We start from the raw sequence: 18,918 nt of genomic DNA, 5'->3' as shown, positions 1-18,918 counted from the left end.
CTAGACATAGACATATAAGGATCTTTGAAATATTCGGAATTCTGTAGATGGTTGATTAAATCTTAAAGTAGCTTCGAATTTTGTTGATTTGATTGATTTGTTTAGAACACTTAAGACGGATCCATTGACACTTAACTAATATTGGCCGTGAATATTACAGACGTTAGATTTTCATTCTTTAAGTACTTTTAAAATATGACTTTTCTAACCAGGATAACCTACAAAGTTAGCACGTTTTCGCATGAATGAAAAAATGATAAAACACACAATATGAAACTGTGTTACATTTGTAAAATATTTCAACTAGTGATAGTATGTTCAGAAGCAACCCATTAGAAATTTAAGTTAATAAAATTATTTTACCTACCTTTTGTCTCTTTTAGTCATGGCATTGTCTTCTAACTTCAATTATTCAACTGTTTTTCTAAAAGCTAAGTCGGTATATTTTACACCTGTGAAATCAGAGTCATAGCGTCACAGTAAAGTAAGTCGTTTACAATTTAATCAATACACACCTAGCTTTCATTTTTCTATTGTCATTTTATAAAACAAATGCTCTTTGTACTTAAGTTAATCGATTAATCGTGTACAAAACATCGTGGGAACCCGATAGCATTACAATGCGAAACAAAACAAAAAAAAAAAAAAAAAAATATTTTTTTTTTAATGAAAAAAATTTTTATAACACAAGAACACTTCCGCGTGTAAATATATTTTTGATGTAAGTAAAATAAAGAAATAAGTTCACACTATAAAGAATGGGTTTCAAACATTTTTAATTTTACAACTGCACCTATTCGAGATGCTCGAAGTTCTGCTTCTATATTTCATGACTTAGTTTGAAGCAAAACATAGTCCTTTTTTATGCTCCCCGGAGAGTGGAATATGTCCTCCCGTCGTCAATCTGTCCTTTTTAAATCTTTTTACAAATTGTATGATAGAGCTCATGTAGAGGAAGTGCAGTAATAAGGAATCATAACTCTAGGTAGTCCGATTTTTTACTAATCTCCCTTTTTTGAAAACCTTGACCGTGGCATACTTGATATCTATGTAAGGTATTAACTTCATACTTCACATACTGATAGAGGTCAGTAAGGGCAAATGCAGTGACAAGGAATCTTATAACTCTAGGTGGTCATAGTTTTTGATAATCTTCCTTTTTTTGAAAACCTTATCCGGGGCAACTCAACATTTCTTTCTTGATGGTGTATAATTATATTGTTTAGTGACCATAATCAAAGTTTGACAACTGAAGAATACTGTCGTGTTAATTTCAGACATTTATATATTACATTACCCACAAATTCTTGTCACCTAACTTCATCAAGTATCAAGTCTACTGCTTTATTCTGCAATAAACGAATTTGTTTTCAAATAAAATGCATTTTCTTCATTTCTTTTATTCCCACATCTCAGGTACATTTCTCCTTAACCCAACCACCTTGCCTGAAAATCCCATTATGCTATTGTAACTGTGGGGTCAGCGGTGTTACCGATTGCACTAATTTACCGTAGCTCAGACTGGAGCGTATTTTCTCTAGTCCCCCCACAAAAATATTTTGTTTATTTTCGTTAGTTAATGTTGTAATCATTTATCATAAAAGAAATGATTTAAATACATTAAGAAATTAGACCCGTTAACGGTTCATAAACTGAGCCAAAATTAAAGAATGACTTGATTTCTTAGTGGCAAGTGGAATGATTTCACAAACAATTAGTCGAACCGTACCAAAACCTCATCAGAGAAATATGGGTCGGTTTAGCTGATGGGTCCTCTAATGCGCCCACCCCAAGCCTTTACACTCTTGCTACGCCAGCATAAAACCAATATAAAAGTAGTTGCTAGTAGCATGTACGTACATATCAAACCCATTTCAGTAGAAATCTGTACTTTTAGCAGTATAAGTTACAATACAAACATTTGATAAATCAGATACCACAACAGATAAAAATTTGCAACAAATTAAAATGCTAAATTCATCATACCTTACCCTATACAATTATAATGCGACAAAAGTAAAACACGCCAATAGATATCTATTGCTACTGCTCTTAAAAAGCCAAGCAAAATCAAAACAGTCATAAACAGTTGTTTGAATTTGGAGATATTATCAAATTAATTTCAAAAACACTTATTGTACAGAAAACAATTCAACGGGTTATTTAATTTGCACACACAGATAATAAAACAAAATTTTATATACAGGTCAAAGATCTGTGTGAGTGTAAATAGCTTTTGTAAGTCCCATAATGCATTTGCTTCTATTTTTATGTTTTAATGGTGACTTAAGTGTAGACTTTATAGAAACATTTGTTATTTTTAAACTATTAAAAGTATTACTGATAAAATAAATAACAGGGTTACTACTTAGCTATTCCATACTGTTCACCACACGAAAACCATAAAAAAAAATTGTACATTTTTACACTCGAAAAAGCATAATCAGTTACATGAAAGCTAGAACACACGCATTTCATCTTTTGAAAAACGATAATACAATGTAAGATAAATAAACATTGTGTGCCGCGCTAATAAGGTAGATAAGTAAATATAATTTCAGACATTCAGGTTACATTCTTTTACAAGAAAAACAAATAAAAACATCTTGAGATTACATATCATACAAATATTCAAACTAGTTCAGGTATTGTAAATAAGGCTATTAATAGTAATATTATTTCTTGTAAACGAAGAGGAATGTCACAATACTCTGACGGAAGTTGGAAGTCGGTAGTAAGAAGTCAGGAAGTTGGAAGTCAGAAGTACGGAAGTTGGAAGTCGGAAGTCAGGAAGTTAGAAGAAGGAAATAAGAAGTCAAGAGGTAGGAAGTAAGAAGTGTGGAAGTTGGAAATCAGAAGTCGAAAGTCAGGAAGTTGGAAGTCAGAAGTCCGGAAGTTAGAAGTCAGAAATGTGGAAGTTAGAAGTAGGAAGTAGGAAGTCAAGAAGTAGGAAGTGAGAAGTGTAAAAGTTAGAAGTCAGGAGTAGGAAGTACGGAAATCGATTGTCCCTCCAGGTCTTCCATAGTAAAGGGGCATCCCTCAGACAGTTTAACATAAAATATCAATTGTTCAAGCTTCATGCAAAATACTAGTATACAGAATGTTATGCAGTCTGAAACAAATGATCAGAAAAATATAAATCATCGACGAAACCCACCACCGAAATACAATGTAGTTATTTTTCTTAATTGAAGTGGTAATACTTGATCCACATGACTATTAGCATCATCATATTGTTGGAGACAAGTAAATAATACTTGTTTTCGGTGAAGACACTTGACTCAGTGTCATACTAGTGAAGAATACCGCCTTTATACATCTTAAACTTGTCGGTATTTCTTCAGAAATTCCTTTTTTGTAAGACACGCTTACGATTCTCTCTGTCGCAGTTTCATCGTGCGTTTGAATATTCCGTGCACTGTGTCACAAATTTCACTTTTTCATTTAGTTTCCTGACTTAATGCACTGTCATATCAGTTAAGTCAAATGTACTTTCGTGACATAAAAAATCTAAATCGCACAAAGTTACAGTTAAGATGTCTTCACTGAAAGTGTCATTCAGGCATCGCAATGTAAAGACAACGAATACCACAACAATGAGACAATTCAAATTAACGATACAGAAAACAAACTTATGGCATACGATAACTTCTACCTCGCTCTAACAAATGATAATAAAGGTTTAAACAACGATAAAAAGATTATTATTTAAAATGAACTGTATGCTACATATCATACCTAACCCATCGCCTACAACCAGTGTGCAATGGTAGGATGGTAGGACGACAGGAAAGCAGGATAGGCGATGGTAAGATAATAGGATATTGCCATTCTCCTATTTTATATTCTACTCTATCATCTTACTATCTTCTCATCATATTATCCTACCACCCCACTGCCCTACTATCCTGCCAACTCTTTGTGTCCTTTTCTTCCCGTGGTGGTAGGTCGGTAGGATAGAAGGATGGTAGCATAACGATAGTACGATAATATGATAGTAGGATGACGATAGTAAGATGGTAGGATAGCGATGGTAGAATAATATGATGGTAGAATAGCGATGGTAGGATAGTAGGATGTAGGATAGTGATGGTAGGATAATAGGATGGTAAGATATTAGGATGGTAGGATAGCGATTGTTAGATAGTAGGATAATATGACGGGAGAATGGTAGGAAAGCGATGGTTAGATGGTAGGATAGCGATAGTTGGATGGCACTATATCATTTTGTCAGCTATGGATGTCCTACTATCTTACCATCGTCATCTTATCATCCTACCACTGTCATTCTACTATCTTACCATTGCCCATCTTATTATCCCACTATTTTTACTATATGAAAATAAAATATATATTATCTGGACTATCACTGAATGTGTCATATTTCCAAATGCAAAACAAAAAAAAAAAAGAAAAAGAATGTAGGTCAAATTTATGATGAATCAAATTAACGATTCAGAAAATGTAGTAAACATTGGCGAGTTTCCAATATGATTTAGAAATCAGTACATCGCTGTCCATATTAAAATGGTTCTACAGAATGTCAGCATACATAAAATCCTCATATTAATATACATATTCTGCCAGCCCAGCTTTTCAGTTGTAAATATATATTCAAAATATTAAGAATGATTTAATCAAAAGAATATTGTATCAAAATATAATTAAGGGACGTTTAAAGGTAGCTCTACATGTTATAACTATTTTCTTCCGTGTCAAGCTTTTAAGAACATCATGAAAGAAATGGCAAATTGATTGAAACAAAAGGTTGTATAAGATTTCAGTTTTAAGATCTGCAAATGTTTTAAAATCAATAGACGATAAGATTTATTATAAAAGTTATAACTGATAAAATGCTACTGTGCAAAACAATGCAAAGCTTTTTAGTAGATGTAAAGATCCAAACAAATTTCGTAAATATTCTTCACTAAAGTATAAGCTTATTAACCATTTATACTTTTAAAATCTCAGTGTATTGTAGTATCTGTGAAGTATATGTATAAGCATAGTTAAAAATTTGAACTGAAATTGATAAAAACTAAATTATTTAATTCAGTCGTGTTAAGAAAAACAAATCTTATAAATATGACCCTGCGTCTTTATAATACCAGTCATTCATGCGAGAATGATGTGAATGATCGAAATTAAAGTACTTCTGTGCTATTCTTGTTAGCAATACTTTTTTCCAAATGACTTTTTCTTTTTTTCTGGTGGAGATTTCTGCTTGGAGTGTATTGGAGGGTACAAAGGATGTCTATGGGCCACTTTATATTTTAATTCTCGCTTGTCATCCACGTGAAAACATTCAGATTCTGTGTCCTTCTTGTTCGTGCTTTCCGCAGCAACATTTTGTTTTCCAACAGTTTCTTTGTCCGTACCAGTATCCTTACTTCCACATGACAATTTTGACTGAGCCATAATCATTTAACATGAGGTAACTTGGTAGATTTCATTTTTCGACATTTGCAGAAATAAAACCAGTAGGTAAATACGGTTATTTCCTCAAATGAAGAAAAGCAAAACTTATTTTAAGGTCTTAAATAATAAGCACTTCAATATTCAATCTTCTAATTTCTTCTAATTCATTTAGAGTTGTTTAATTTAATCACAAGTAAGCAATAGATATTTGTCAGTGTACTTTTCAATTTCTGCGACCTATGATTAAAATCTCTATTGTTATTGCTATCTGTTTAAAACTAAACTTAGTCATATTGTCACAATGGAAAAAAAGATGTATATGTCTAGAAATACATCAATAGTTTTCCATTGTCCTTAGTAATTTCGTTTTATATGTAGTTTATCACTGCATCTAAAAACCTTTCCAAACGTTCGTTAGTATTATTTGCTTCATGTGCCAGATCTGAAACATACAAAGAAAAGAAAACAGAACTCCAATATAATTACATATATGTAAATACCGATCCATTGAGATTTTGAAAAGTGAGAACAATCGAGAAAATTTAAATGAAACGGCTAAGGATCACGTTCAATGCTCGAGGTGTGCACGGGCACTCGATTCATTTTACTCGTGCGGGTGGTGTTTCAATGAATTACGCCACGGTCGTATTTTTGACATGTACTGGAGTTCAGTTCCTACTTTATTGTTCAATTAAATTATTCATTTCTATTCCGTTGTAGTCTGTTGCTTCAAAATATAATATGTGGTACCACAGTTGATATGTTTTGGTTACCTATTTACCTGTGATTCAGTAAAATGTAACCAGCACTAGTTTGTAATGTTTTATATGAACATAATTAATATTATTACATGTATTAATCAATTACTATTTTACTTATTAACTGTTACATCATAATTATTACTTTTAGCTAGAAGCGCGAAGGAAAAATATTTCATTTTTCACTAGGTTACAGAAATCATTATTTTCAATGTAATACTGACACTTACCATACAGCTTGTCGTCTGCTTAATTTTAAGCGTTGCTGGCAATTTCTAGAAAAAATATCAGTCCGAACGCCACTTCAAAATTTGTTTGTTATACATGTAGGAGCAGACTATATTTCAGTCTAGGTCAAACCTAAAACAGAAATTGAATATAGTGAACAAATGTGAAGTCTGATGATAACTTGCCCTAATAATTCACCAGTTAAAGACCACAAACAATTATGATTTATACATTCACTTTGGCTTTCAACATCCCTGTATGAATATGGATATTTACAGACCAAATAAAATATACAGGGAAGTATGGTGACCGTTGGGCAATACACTTTCATAGTTTTGTTTGGACTATTTTCTACCTAGGTAGAACCACAGACCTTCCGTAAGCCAGCTGGATGGCTTCCTCACATGACGAATTCAGCGTCCTAAGAGAATCTCGAACCCACATCGTTTTTATTTGTTTGTTTTTTGTTTGTTTTTTTTCTGTTTTTGTTTTAGAAGAATGCATTTTTCACGTTTGTCAGCAGTCCATATCACAGAACCTAGACATGAAACGAAGTTAAAGCGTTTACTGTTCAATCAATTTTGAACCAGCCATTTAATATTTAGTTATGTTACAATTGTAACATTTTGCTCTCAAAATAAGTGCAAGTTCAGAAGTTTGTAATAAAATCTTTATGTGAAATAACTATAAGACGTAATATCAGCAAAATAAATGCTCTTTAAGTTGCGCATAATTCTTCTCCAGACACAATTGCCCTCGCCCCTCTTACTTATTTTACACTGACAAAGGAAAACAGAATTCAAATAATTAATCAAACTAACCCAGTTTATACTGATATATCAATATAACTTTACCGTATCGCAATTTCTGTTGATTAAATTATGGGACAGGGTTATTACTTTGTAATTGAAACGTAATGTACTCGTAAGAATTTATCTGACGTATTAAAATATATAGCATACTATGTGATTGAGTTTGAAAGCCAATACCTTAAAGCGACTAACCCACACATTGTGAATTGTATGTTTTAAAAAATGTATCACCGAAAGTCAAAATGACGCCACTATTTCATATATATACATGAAATTAAATGGTTGATAAGTTTCTAGTTTCCAGATTTACGGGAACATTTGAGTTTTCGCAATTTTTCTCTAGCATTTCTATAAACCGTTCCAACGCTTTATTTTGTAAACATTGGATTTATTTTGATGTTGCATAACTTTAAAAAAAATCTGTAATCTCAACTCATTTCCTTAAATACGCTTGTCTCGACATTTATCACACAGACAATATCAATTAATGACGTCACTGTGGAGCGTTCATCATGACATCACAATGTTTACATGCCATTAGATCATTTCTTGGAAAGGGTTACAATACACTTGACAATTTACTTTCTTGATTTATGCATGACTTAAGGCATCCCTTTTTGTTATTTAGTAGCAAAAAATGTTTGTGTTATTATTATTTCTTGGATCAGTGTAAATTAAGTGATTACATTTTTAAGTATCTCTGAGTCTGGAACTGGAAGTGAAATTTTCAGGGCTTTGGACATGTAGTTGTCTGAGTCAAATGTTTAATAATGTGGAAATAAAGCATGTTTTGATTTATTAAAGATAATGGTTTTTAGGCAGATAAGAGTTTATTTCATTGATATTATATTTTTATAAGAATATCAGAAAGTCAATAAACATTGTCGAAGTTCTGTATGGCTGCCGTATTGTTCCGTTCAAGTGTTTCAGGGGCGGATGAATGTCCAAATGCGTAAAATATGAATTAATCAATTTCTGTTTCAGAAGTCAACCTTTACGAAATAAGAGATGAGGACATATATTGTTCTAGGTAGGTTGTATGAGTTACATGATAAAAATAGAATAACATACAACAGTCTTTTGATATCAATGTTATCAGGCTTGGCAGATATGGGCGGAAATGATTTGGTTCTCTCATCCCTTCTAGGTCAATACTGAGCATGCGCGGATCCAAGGGGGACCCCCTGGAAAATCCAAAAAGAAAAAAGAAAAGAAGAGAAGAAGGGTATAAAATGGTAAACAATAAATGGTAAAAAGGCAACAATAGGACGGCATTCGAAGTGTATGTGGCTGCTGTTAAATAAGACCTTGACGTAATCCATATTTATGTTAATTATCTAAAAAAAAGAAGAAATCTACTTTAAAGAAAACTTAATCTTATTATTTTTCCCAAATTTAACTGGTGAGTTCATAAAAACGTGAAAATAAGGGGTATATTGTTTATAAAATTCCAGTGGAAAGTGTGTTCTTAAATGCTCCTAAAATGCCTTAGAATGCAGGAAATGAAGCATGGAATTTCAATTTTTTCCGGGGGGGGGGGGGGGGGGGGGGGGCATGCCCCCGGACCCTCTAGCTGTTCGGCAACTTTTCTATTTCAGCCTGTTCAACAAAAACTTATTGGCAACCCTGTACTTGTAAACGGCTAGCATCCGCACAAGTCACATCAAATTATTTAGTGTTTAAAGACACATGTTTTTCATAGTGAAAGTTCGGCCGGAACCCCTCTGAGAAATGTGGCTGGATCCGCGCATACTAAGGACAATAGTGTGCTGACTTCATTTAGTTACATTTTCAAAACGTCATGACACTATGCGATACCTATACTTGTACGCTCTATTGATTATCATTTTTTCACTGTCACTTGATGTTTGCAAGGTGCTCGCTGAAGGCCGGGATTCCGTTTTATTATAAACCGAAAAACCTTTATCAGAAATGGTAAACGGGTGTTTTTATTTTTGATTTATTAGGAAAACAACGATTTGGATAGAATTCGATGAAAAATACATTGTTAGAACATTAAATATGCCACTTAAAGTTCAATGTAGGTAAACGTTTGATTTCATAAATTATCACACCACGATATGTGTGGGTAAGTCGCATTAAAGGATATTTTTTTTCCTTTTAATTTGGAATTCTTTTGTTTTACTGGCTAACACAGTACGTTGTACCGACAATTTCTTTCTTTATCTTCATATCCATATATTGTTGACAAACATCGCCTTAAGTTTGTATGAAACTTAAATTTATTAAAAATGGCTATAGAAGTATATACATTTGTAAACTCCAATAATGCATTTTATTCCTGGCAGCTTTGTTGTCTTCTTTAGAGGTTAGGAAATGGATCAATTTACACCTATCCGAAACAGATATGTTTCAACATGTTTGATATCTAAGTGGGATACTTTTTGTCCAGGACATTACTCTTTTAAAGGTCATATTTAGATAGTCCTAAGTTAATTCAGCTTTTGCACACCACTGACAAATGAAAGTGTTAAGACAAAGCCTTTTTTTTTGAAAGCGGTCTAAATTGTTTTGGTCTATTTCAGCATGTGTACTTAAGCAAATAAAAGTGATTCAAAGATTTTGAAATAATGACCAGTTTTTAAAATCATAGAATTTGATGTTTAAGAAATGGGTAGATTATTATGAGCAGTCATTTTGAAGTTCATGACGTCACCGAAAAATTTTAAGACATCTGTATATTATTTATAATATAATCAATGTCTTTGGCTGGCTTATTGCCTGGGTTTCAACTAAGATGCACTTAAAATATGATTAAATATCTAAGACTTTTGTAAAGCTGACGCCGGCCGTTTTCATTTTCTTTCTTAAATGCTGATTGAAATACTACGATAAAATATGCTGACTCTTAGTAACGAACTTAATGTCAGGTAGCAATTTTACATCAGAATTGATATCATAATGATCTCTCACCTATCCGCGCATCGACTTTTCTGTATCACAGAGTATACAACACGTTTCCATCATTATTGTGCTAACGCTTAGCCTTTCGTAAAGTACTTGATTTTGGTTATGCGGAATACAAAGCCAGACGATCTTTTAAATGTGTTTGGTTTAATTCAGCAATAACACAGCCCAAAGTAAGAGTAGCATTACACTAGGTGTATAAATATGAAAATGGCTCCTCTTCTAGCTATAAGTAACGTCTTATGTGCAGTAACTTTAACATACTCACGAATTGAACCAGGATATTCTTACTCCATTTACAGTGAATACACAGGATACATGTGTCCTTTGTTTGTGGAGCAAAATGCATAATGTTTCAATAAACTTTATTATCAAACGAAGCCGTGCTTGTGTTGTTTTCAAACCATTTTTAGTTTAACGCTACTATCATATTTCTCTTCATTTAATAAACGGATACATTTATTTCAAACAGACACAAGTATGATAATTACTACAAGTAAACCATTATACATTCAGAGGTTTTCCGGGCATTGCTGCTGTGACAGTTCTTTTCTCTGGCTTTTTAAAGTCACAACTAATATTAGCTAACAGTAATAATTTTAATATATTTTCTGCATATAAATGGTAAAGATTTAGATAAGAACTTAAAACAAGGTAACATTCGAAATAATTTATTCAAGCTTTTGTAGTAACGATAACCAGATGCATTTATTTTGTACTGCACAAGTAAATTTAAAGTGTATACATGTACTGAAATTAAGTAAAGTTGGTTACATGTAGCAATAGCAATTTTTAATCATTAGCAAAAATAACATTACATAAATGGCAATGAATTAACTTGCATTAAAAGCAATGCTAAATTGTAACATATGATTTTTTCAAAATTGTCAACAGTCCTGCCTAAGATTCCACCGTCATTCAGAGATTTCTGTCAATGATAACCATATGTTAGTAATGTAAGCTTTACCAATCAGTGGTTATTTGCTGAAAATAATTTCATAAAGATTCAAATATGAACGGCATGTTAACAAATGAAAGCTGTGACATGCATGTAATATCTCAATACAGTAATCATACTTCAAAAATATGATTTAAGTAGCAATAATTGTTCTTATGAATAGTTTACTGTTAGTTTGTCTGTGTAAATAGAAATTGCAAGTTTCAGACACCACTTGAAAGCATCGGTTGATGACAAACAGATATCCTGTAAGTATGGATATGGTAAAAATTTGAATCCACGCAAACTAACGTCATGATCACCGTCATCCTTTGGCGCAGTATAGATGACAACTCACTCCAGTAAAAATACAATGTACCTGTTTTGTGATCACACAAAAGCTCATGTATTATGAATTACAGCTTTGTAAACATATATTTCATGATTAACACTCATAGTAACTAGAATGTCTAATTGTTCCAATAACATGAAGCTCCGTTTTTTTTCTGAATTCATAATACATTCTTGTTGAAATGCCTTAACCACTTTGAGAACCACTTAATTCTGCAACATCATTTGCACTGACCAATTTAACTGTGTACGATCTACTTCTGAAAGCATAAAACAATAATAATATCATTTTTTTAAACTCCTATTTAACAATCACTGAGACTGCACAATGACACTCGAAACCGTGTAAGCTTAATGTATTTGACTTCAACAACCGTGATTTCAATGTAAACAGAACGCTATACGTTTCTACTTGTAAAACGAGAAAAAACAACAACGATTACCAAGCATTTCCTGTGCCCTCTCTATGTTTTCAATCGCTTTTGAATAAAATAAGTTGAACTCGAGCGCTTCGGCAATATGACCAGTGTTCCATAAGCCTGCTACGCAGTTACACTTAAAGCGAAAAGTTACTCCGAAACAAGAACAATATCACATTGCTAAATTTCAGTCCTGAAACAGTGGATGATTCTTTCCGACTAGAGACATTTGCACGGTGATATGGTTAACATGGAACTAGGTATATCTGGATAAAAGTATGTTTTTTCAGTAAAACTACGGGAGAAAATGTGTTCCGCCAACTATTTTGGATATATTTTAAAGTATATCATATAATATAATGCATAAGTACCTTAAAATTAGTACATACTTATTCTTTCAGTACGCAATAAAGCTTCGTTACTTAGTTTATTCAAAGCAATAATAATTCATTGTAAAAGAATATTTGATCTGACTAAAGTACTTGATCTTCTAAACGAAGATCTGAGAATGACTCATTTACATTCGTCTTCTGTATATTTTGGATTTCCAATATTGCTATTTTTATTTTCGCAAATCTATTTTTATTTGAACCAATCAGACGACTTGTTCGAATGTCAAAGAGTAAGAAAAATGTGCAGTCAATCCAGGGTTCGAACCCGGGACCCCTCTGATACAGAGCAAGTGGTTACAGAGCAAGTGGCTTACCGACTGAACTAACCGGCTATCTGAAATATTACGACACAATAATTGTAAATATAAAAAAATATCAAGGCTAACTATAGATTTGCAAAATGTTGTAAGTTAAGCTCTGATTGGCTAGCGAAAGGGTCGTCAGAACGAGGCTATCAATAGCCCGTTCTCAGATCCTAAGCGTAGCGTAATAGGAGATATACTTTAGTCAGATTGAAAGAAAATTCGTTTTAAGAGCAGACCTCTTGTGCATCGTAGCCGGAGAGGCTATAATTTATAGACTGTTATTGTATGAGGTAATTTTATAAGAAAACTAGTTTAGTCAGAAAGAGTTTTTTTTTCAATTTGCCAACGTTTCATAATCTATGTTGCATCACCGGTCTATATTGACTTAAAAACACAGGTGAACATTTATTTGTGATGTTATGTTATAAATCTCTTACTGGATGGCTGACAGGGCAATAAGTCATTCAGTATGTGTGTACTGGTGTCCAAAATATCATCATCATTATTTCGTTGTGCCTTTAATGTTCAGTTTCTCCGCAAGACGTTGATAATGACGACGATGATGATTATGTTTATTATTTGAATCATCATTTTCACAAAATGTAGTACTGTACCAAAACGACGTTCATGCATCCTTCGAAATGTGCATAAATAAGCAGCTGGCTAGTACTCATGCATTGAACAGCTCAATATATTTTGTTCTATATAACATGCACAGTGTTTTCACATATAACTAGACCAATCTTAAGAGTTTATATCCTCAAATAATTTTCAAGTATAAGCTTAAACTTGATATGCAATGACTTATTGACTGAGGCATGTAACATCTAAGTCACAACTGGTCACAGCAGAATTTCATCAGATTTGAAATGATGTTACATGGTACTGTTATACGGTTGTTAAATCCTAGCTCCACCGCCAACACGTGTTGACAAGTTAAGGACCCGTCGACATTTCCCTGGTGTATATATGATCGGTTTCAAAATGTATGTAGATAAGTTAAATTCACATTTTACTATATATTGTTAATCTGCACACTTCAAAAACCGTTGAGAGCTGCACCATGGAAAGCCGACATCACCTTTCCTTATAACCACCTTTTGGTGGAGAAGCTAGTGTTAAGTAGCCGTGTACTACTTGCACTGAAAATTGGTTTAAATTTAACAAATACAACCTTATCAAAAATATACATATATGTCAAAATATACCAAATCAAAATTTAAACAAAACGGATTCTTGCGTGAAAAAGTGAAAAGTGGTCTCCTGTTACCTGGTCACAATCAAGTGACTAGAATACTAGGCACCCTCGCTGGTTCGCAGTCTTACGGAAGACAAACCCGAAACCAAAAGTACATTTCAGAAAATTTCTGCTTAAATCAAGAAAAATCTATGGCCCTACAATAGTAATAGCACATTTTCTATTTCAAAAGCAAACAACATTACTTACTGGTAATATATTCACTGAAAATCCACAAATGAGGTCATCTGTAACATGTCGACTTTTTGAAATTTAAAAATAGAATCGATGTCATATTTACATAAATATACACCTGTAACAATTGTTACCAAAATAAAGTAGGTGTATAAATAGAAGAAATCAATACCGGCTTTTCTATCGTTAAAACTGAAATCATGTTCAGGTCCCAGAACAAAATTCTTTGTTTATTTTCTCTCAGTCCTATTTTTAATCCCCCGCCACAAGTGGTGGGGGGTTATAGGAATGGTCTCCGTCCGTCCTTCCGTCCGTTCGTCCGTCTGTCCGTAACACTTTCGAGCCCGCTCCATATCTCCTAAACCGCTTGAAGGATTTTCATAAAACTTACTAGGTAAAATTATCACCTCATCAAGACGATGTGCACAACCCGTAAGTCAGCCTTGTCGGCTTAAGGTATTAGATCACTAATAGAGAACCTCCTTTTTGAAGAGTATTCAATTGACCAGACGCCAGGCTCCGCCTACAGGTCACGTGGTACCACAAAATACTAAACCTCCGACATTTAGATCGATAATGGCTGCTGCTGCTACTTTACGCGATATTTCTGAAGAGATTGGCAAGAATTTTCTGTCTTATTATGTGTCTTTAAAACATTTAGATGAATTTCGAGAAAGTACTGTTAGGAGTCTTACATTGATAGTTTTGGGATTTTCCGACATTCGGGGACGGAATTAGTTGAGAAAGCATGTATATTCAGAAGACAAAAGAAGACGGAAGAAGGCTACACGACGACAATTACTAATGATATTTATTGTTGAAAATTTTGTGTTGCTTCTTTAATAAATCACTGACAAGTTTATGCGTGTTTTTATTGTTATAAAAATATTTCACGGTTTATCATTCAGTTTGATATTTTCTTAGTATTTTCTCGACTTGTACTCTATCAGTACTTATGCCCCATGTGCAAAACTGGAAAAAGTGCATTGAAGGATAATGATACATTTACATTTTAGGTATAAATAGCCCTTCTCCCTCAACCTAAAAAGAATTCACATCACCGATGTCTTTCCACGTACATGTTGATCGAGGCAACTGAAAAGTTTGGGAACGAATAATGTAGCACTTTTAGTTCATATTTTTGCTACTTGAACATTTTGGCACTTTCTCTTCACAGTTTCTTGTTATGTAAATGCCCAATAAGAAGTGCTATGGCTGAGAAATAAACCAACAATGCCTAGTTTATCTTTGGCCTACGATGTGTCTGCAGAACCCGTAGACTGCCCGTATCATCCTTTCTGTGTGACTGCGGAGGCAGTGGGGGTGGGGGAGGGGGTTTGGGGGTTGGATGTGCGATTTTCGTACGGGCTCCGCAGCCTCTACGACTTTGTTTAGCGAAAAGTTATACATATTAGAATTAATTGAAAGCCCGTAGACCGTAGACATGTCGTAGGTGGCATTGCACAGTCTCCGCACAGGCATCGTTAGGAGGTCATGCGCTGATCGTGCAGCCAACGCACGATATTCCGTGGACAAAGTGCCTAAAAGAAATCGTACGGAGATTGTAGACACCCGAGACCTTCGCACGGCACTCGCAGAGCTGCCACAGGGTTCCTGCTTGCTGCAGTACCGAATGAAATCGCCTGGATATTGAGCAATCATCGCGCGGCCACCCTACAGCGGCCGCATCATTTCCGTGCGGCGGCCTTTATATGGAATAACATTTTTCAGATGGTTATATATATTGGTCATCTCCAGCACGTAAGAGTTCCGTTGGAAGCCTGCGGTGACTGCAAGAAAACTGCACTGAAATTGCAAAAAAAAAAAAAAAAAAAAAGAAAAAAAGATACGGCACGATGCCCGTATTTAATGTAAACACTTACACCGTAGCTCGTAGCCACCTACGGTGCCAAATTTAGACTAATTTATCGCACGGCGCCCGGGTCAAATGTGAATTAAGTGAAAACTAGATATATTAATACCATTGTATATACAAATATGTGGTAGTTTCCGTCGATTTTATCCACTTTCAATTGTCTGTGAGGACGTCCACAAGTCTTAATCCAGCGAAGATACTTCTCAAAACTTTACTTAGGTTTTGGAAAAGGAATAATCTAGTCGTTCTGGGAAGCGACTATCGGACTTGCAAAGTCCCCACTGACATCTTTTTACCATTTCTAATAAGTTTTACTTGTATATATAATCATTTTCAAAACGAATTTATCAGTTATTTTTATCGGTGTCGAGATCGCAATGTCGGAGGGTAATATTTACATTAACACCGTCTGGAGGTGTGCGTCGAATCAAGCGCATTGATTGGTTGATCGCTTATCGATTTATTGGTTTGATTGACAGCCGGCGTCTGGTCAATTCCTACCATAAACCTACTTTTACTGCAATTCTTAGGGGGACGTAGGTTCAAGCCCTACTGGGACCAAATTTTTTTCCCCTTATTTTCCTTTTTCCTAGTAAGTTTTTATTTCTTTCAAGACTTATTATTGATTTCTTGTACAATAATGGAAAAAGATGGATCTTATAAGCGATTTCTTGGTGTTCAAAGGGAATTTACTATTTAAACAGAAGAGGTAGAGTTACACATCTTTAAAAATATTGAGTTACACACGGTGAAAGTTCTCTGTTTTGCTTTCACTCTTAGATTATATATTGTGGAAGAAATTTAGGTAGGTTTAACGTCTGCCCTAAGGTTTTTTTTAATGGAGTAAGCAAATTTCAAAACAGAAACACAACATTCGACCTTATTTTTTCAATGTTAAAGTATGAATTTTGTCTCATTAAATCCGTTTACTTGAGGCACCATAGAAAGAATGATATTGACATTTTTGTTTTGTGTTTTATAATTTTTTACCAATAGTTTGATGTTTCTTTTATTAAAATAAATGTTAAAATGAGTTCTCTGCAAACGTTTTGGATAGTGGCTATCACTTTCAAATTTGTCTCTACTTGAGCTTGAGGAGATACCATAAGTTATACAAAATTTATAAAAAAAACGGCACGGTAAAAGTTGTTTAAAAATTGCAAAATAGTGCAAAACACGGTTACATTTCAGAATATACCAAGCAAAGGCCATTTTGTAAACATTACTATTAGTGATCTCATACCTTAAGGTCAAGGTCACAGCTCAAGGTCAAAGGTTTGAACCTTCCATTTTGTGTCCGCTCTATATCTCCTAAACCCCTTGAAGGAATTTTATTAAACTTGGAACAAATGATAACCTTATCAAGACAATGTGCAAAACCCATTCGTCAGCCATGCCGGCTCAAGGTCAAGGTCACAACTTAGGGTAAAAGGTTTGGGCCTTCCATTTTGCGTCCGCTCTATATCTCCTAAACCCCTTGAAGGATTTTCATCAAACTTGAGTTAAACCATCACCTCTTCAAGGCGATGTGCAGAACTTATGAGTCAGCTATGCCGACTAAAGGTCAAGGTCACAACTGAAGGTCAAATGTTTGAGCCTTCCATTTCGTGTCCGCTCTATGTCTTCCAAACCCCTTAAAGGAATTTTATAAAACTCAAATGATCACCTTATCAAAACGCTGTGCAGAACTCATGAGTCAGTCATGCCGGCTCAAGGTCAAGGTCACAACTTAGGGTCAAAGGTTTGAGCCTTCCATTTTGTGTCCACTCTGTATCTCCTAAACCCCTTGAAGGATTTTCATCAAACTTGGGTCAAATGATCACCTCATCAAGAACTCATGAGTCAGCCATGTCAAATCAAGGTCAAGGTCAAGGTTTCAGCTCTGTATCTCGTAAACCCCCTGAAGGATTTTCATGAAGCTTGGGTCAAATGATCACCTCATCAAGACGTTGTGCAGAATTTATGAGTCAGCCATGTCAGTTCAAGGTCAAGGTCACAGGTAAAGGTAAAGGTCTACCCTTTCACTATCCATAGCAGTGGCGGGGTATTTAGCTGTCTTTCAGACTGCCTTGTTCAATATAGAAAAAAGTAGGTGTTAAAGCGATATTCACTTGTTTGATGACAAGTTGTATGGCAAATGAACATCAACAACATTACAATTAATAACAGTTTTATGTAATAATCATTACATATATATTAGATCTACTGTAAACTGAATCACAAAAGCAAAGTACTTCTATTTTTCATTACATGGGTTTTTACTTCGCCTTATGGTTATATTCAAAAAGAACCTAACTTGCAGATTAGCCTCATTCTTTAACTTCTGTGTTTTGTAAAATGTTGCTGCCATCCAGGTCTTCGTGTACAAGTGAAGCTTACAAAACGTGTGCAACTAAATCTAGTCCAAGCTCTCTATCTTTTACGCTGTTTTTTTTTTTTTTTTTTTTTTTTTTTTTTTTTTTTTTGATAGATTTCATTATTATTTGTTTCATTGTTATTATTGAGTGGTATTACCAAGTACTTAAAATGGTAATTTGTAAGCATACTAAAGAACAAAACAAAAAAAAACTGCTAGTATACTCTATTTCAGTGTGCCTGTTCTTTAGACTACAATGGTAATGAAGAATCCGTCCATGTCTGAACTTCTTTTATTACGCCCTTTGAACGTGGAAATTAACTATTGCTTAGACCGAATTGTTATTATGATAAATGAAATAGATATTTGTTGGTAGATATTATGTTTTGGTACCTCTACTATATACTGTAAGTGTATCAATATTAGCGGAGTACTAATTTTTGCGGTATTAGCGGGATTGGGTATGCACTAATTCAGGTCTACTGCTAATATTAGACTGAAATGAAAGGCTTTCCTGATAGAAAAGTCACATTTTGTAAATTATGTTGCATTTTTTTTTTGTCTTCGCCATTGTCCGTAAACATCGTGTATGACACCTTCAGAGTAGGTCGCCAGTTTGTCTGGTCTGTCACCAAAATTTTTACTGCTTTGAAAACCAAGTGTGAATTTGAAAACAAACAATTATCACCAATTTACATTGTATACA

At 34.1% G+C, this 18,918-nt stretch overlaps 2 long non-coding RNA genes across 2 annotated transcripts; both read right to left on the bottom strand.

Moving 5' to 3' along the window:
• Window positions 1–709: 709 nt before the first annotated feature.
• Window positions 710–14,115, bottom strand: LOC128556435 (uncharacterized). The gene is made up of 3 exons (XR_008370660.1): window positions 13,996–14,115; window positions 6,407–6,536; window positions 710–5,860 (listed from the first exon to the last, which is right to left on the bottom strand). It is a non-coding gene; the product is annotated as an uncharacterized LOC128556435 (long non-coding RNA).
• Window positions 10,800–13,987, bottom strand: LOC128556436 (uncharacterized). The gene is made up of 2 exons (XR_008370661.1): window positions 13,819–13,987; window positions 10,800–11,692 (listed from the first exon to the last, which is right to left on the bottom strand). It is a non-coding gene; the product is annotated as an uncharacterized LOC128556436 (long non-coding RNA).
• Window positions 14,116–18,918: the final 4,803 nt, after the last annotated feature.

This window comes from Mercenaria mercenaria, chromosome 4, assembly GCF_021730395.1.
Source record: "Mercenaria mercenaria strain notata chromosome 4, MADL_Memer_1, whole genome shotgun sequence".
NCBI lineage: Eukaryota > Metazoa > Mollusca > Bivalvia > Venerida > Veneridae > Mercenaria > Mercenaria mercenaria.
Note: the sequence above shows the minus strand (reverse complement) of the source record. Positions and strands in the feature narration are given on the sequence as shown.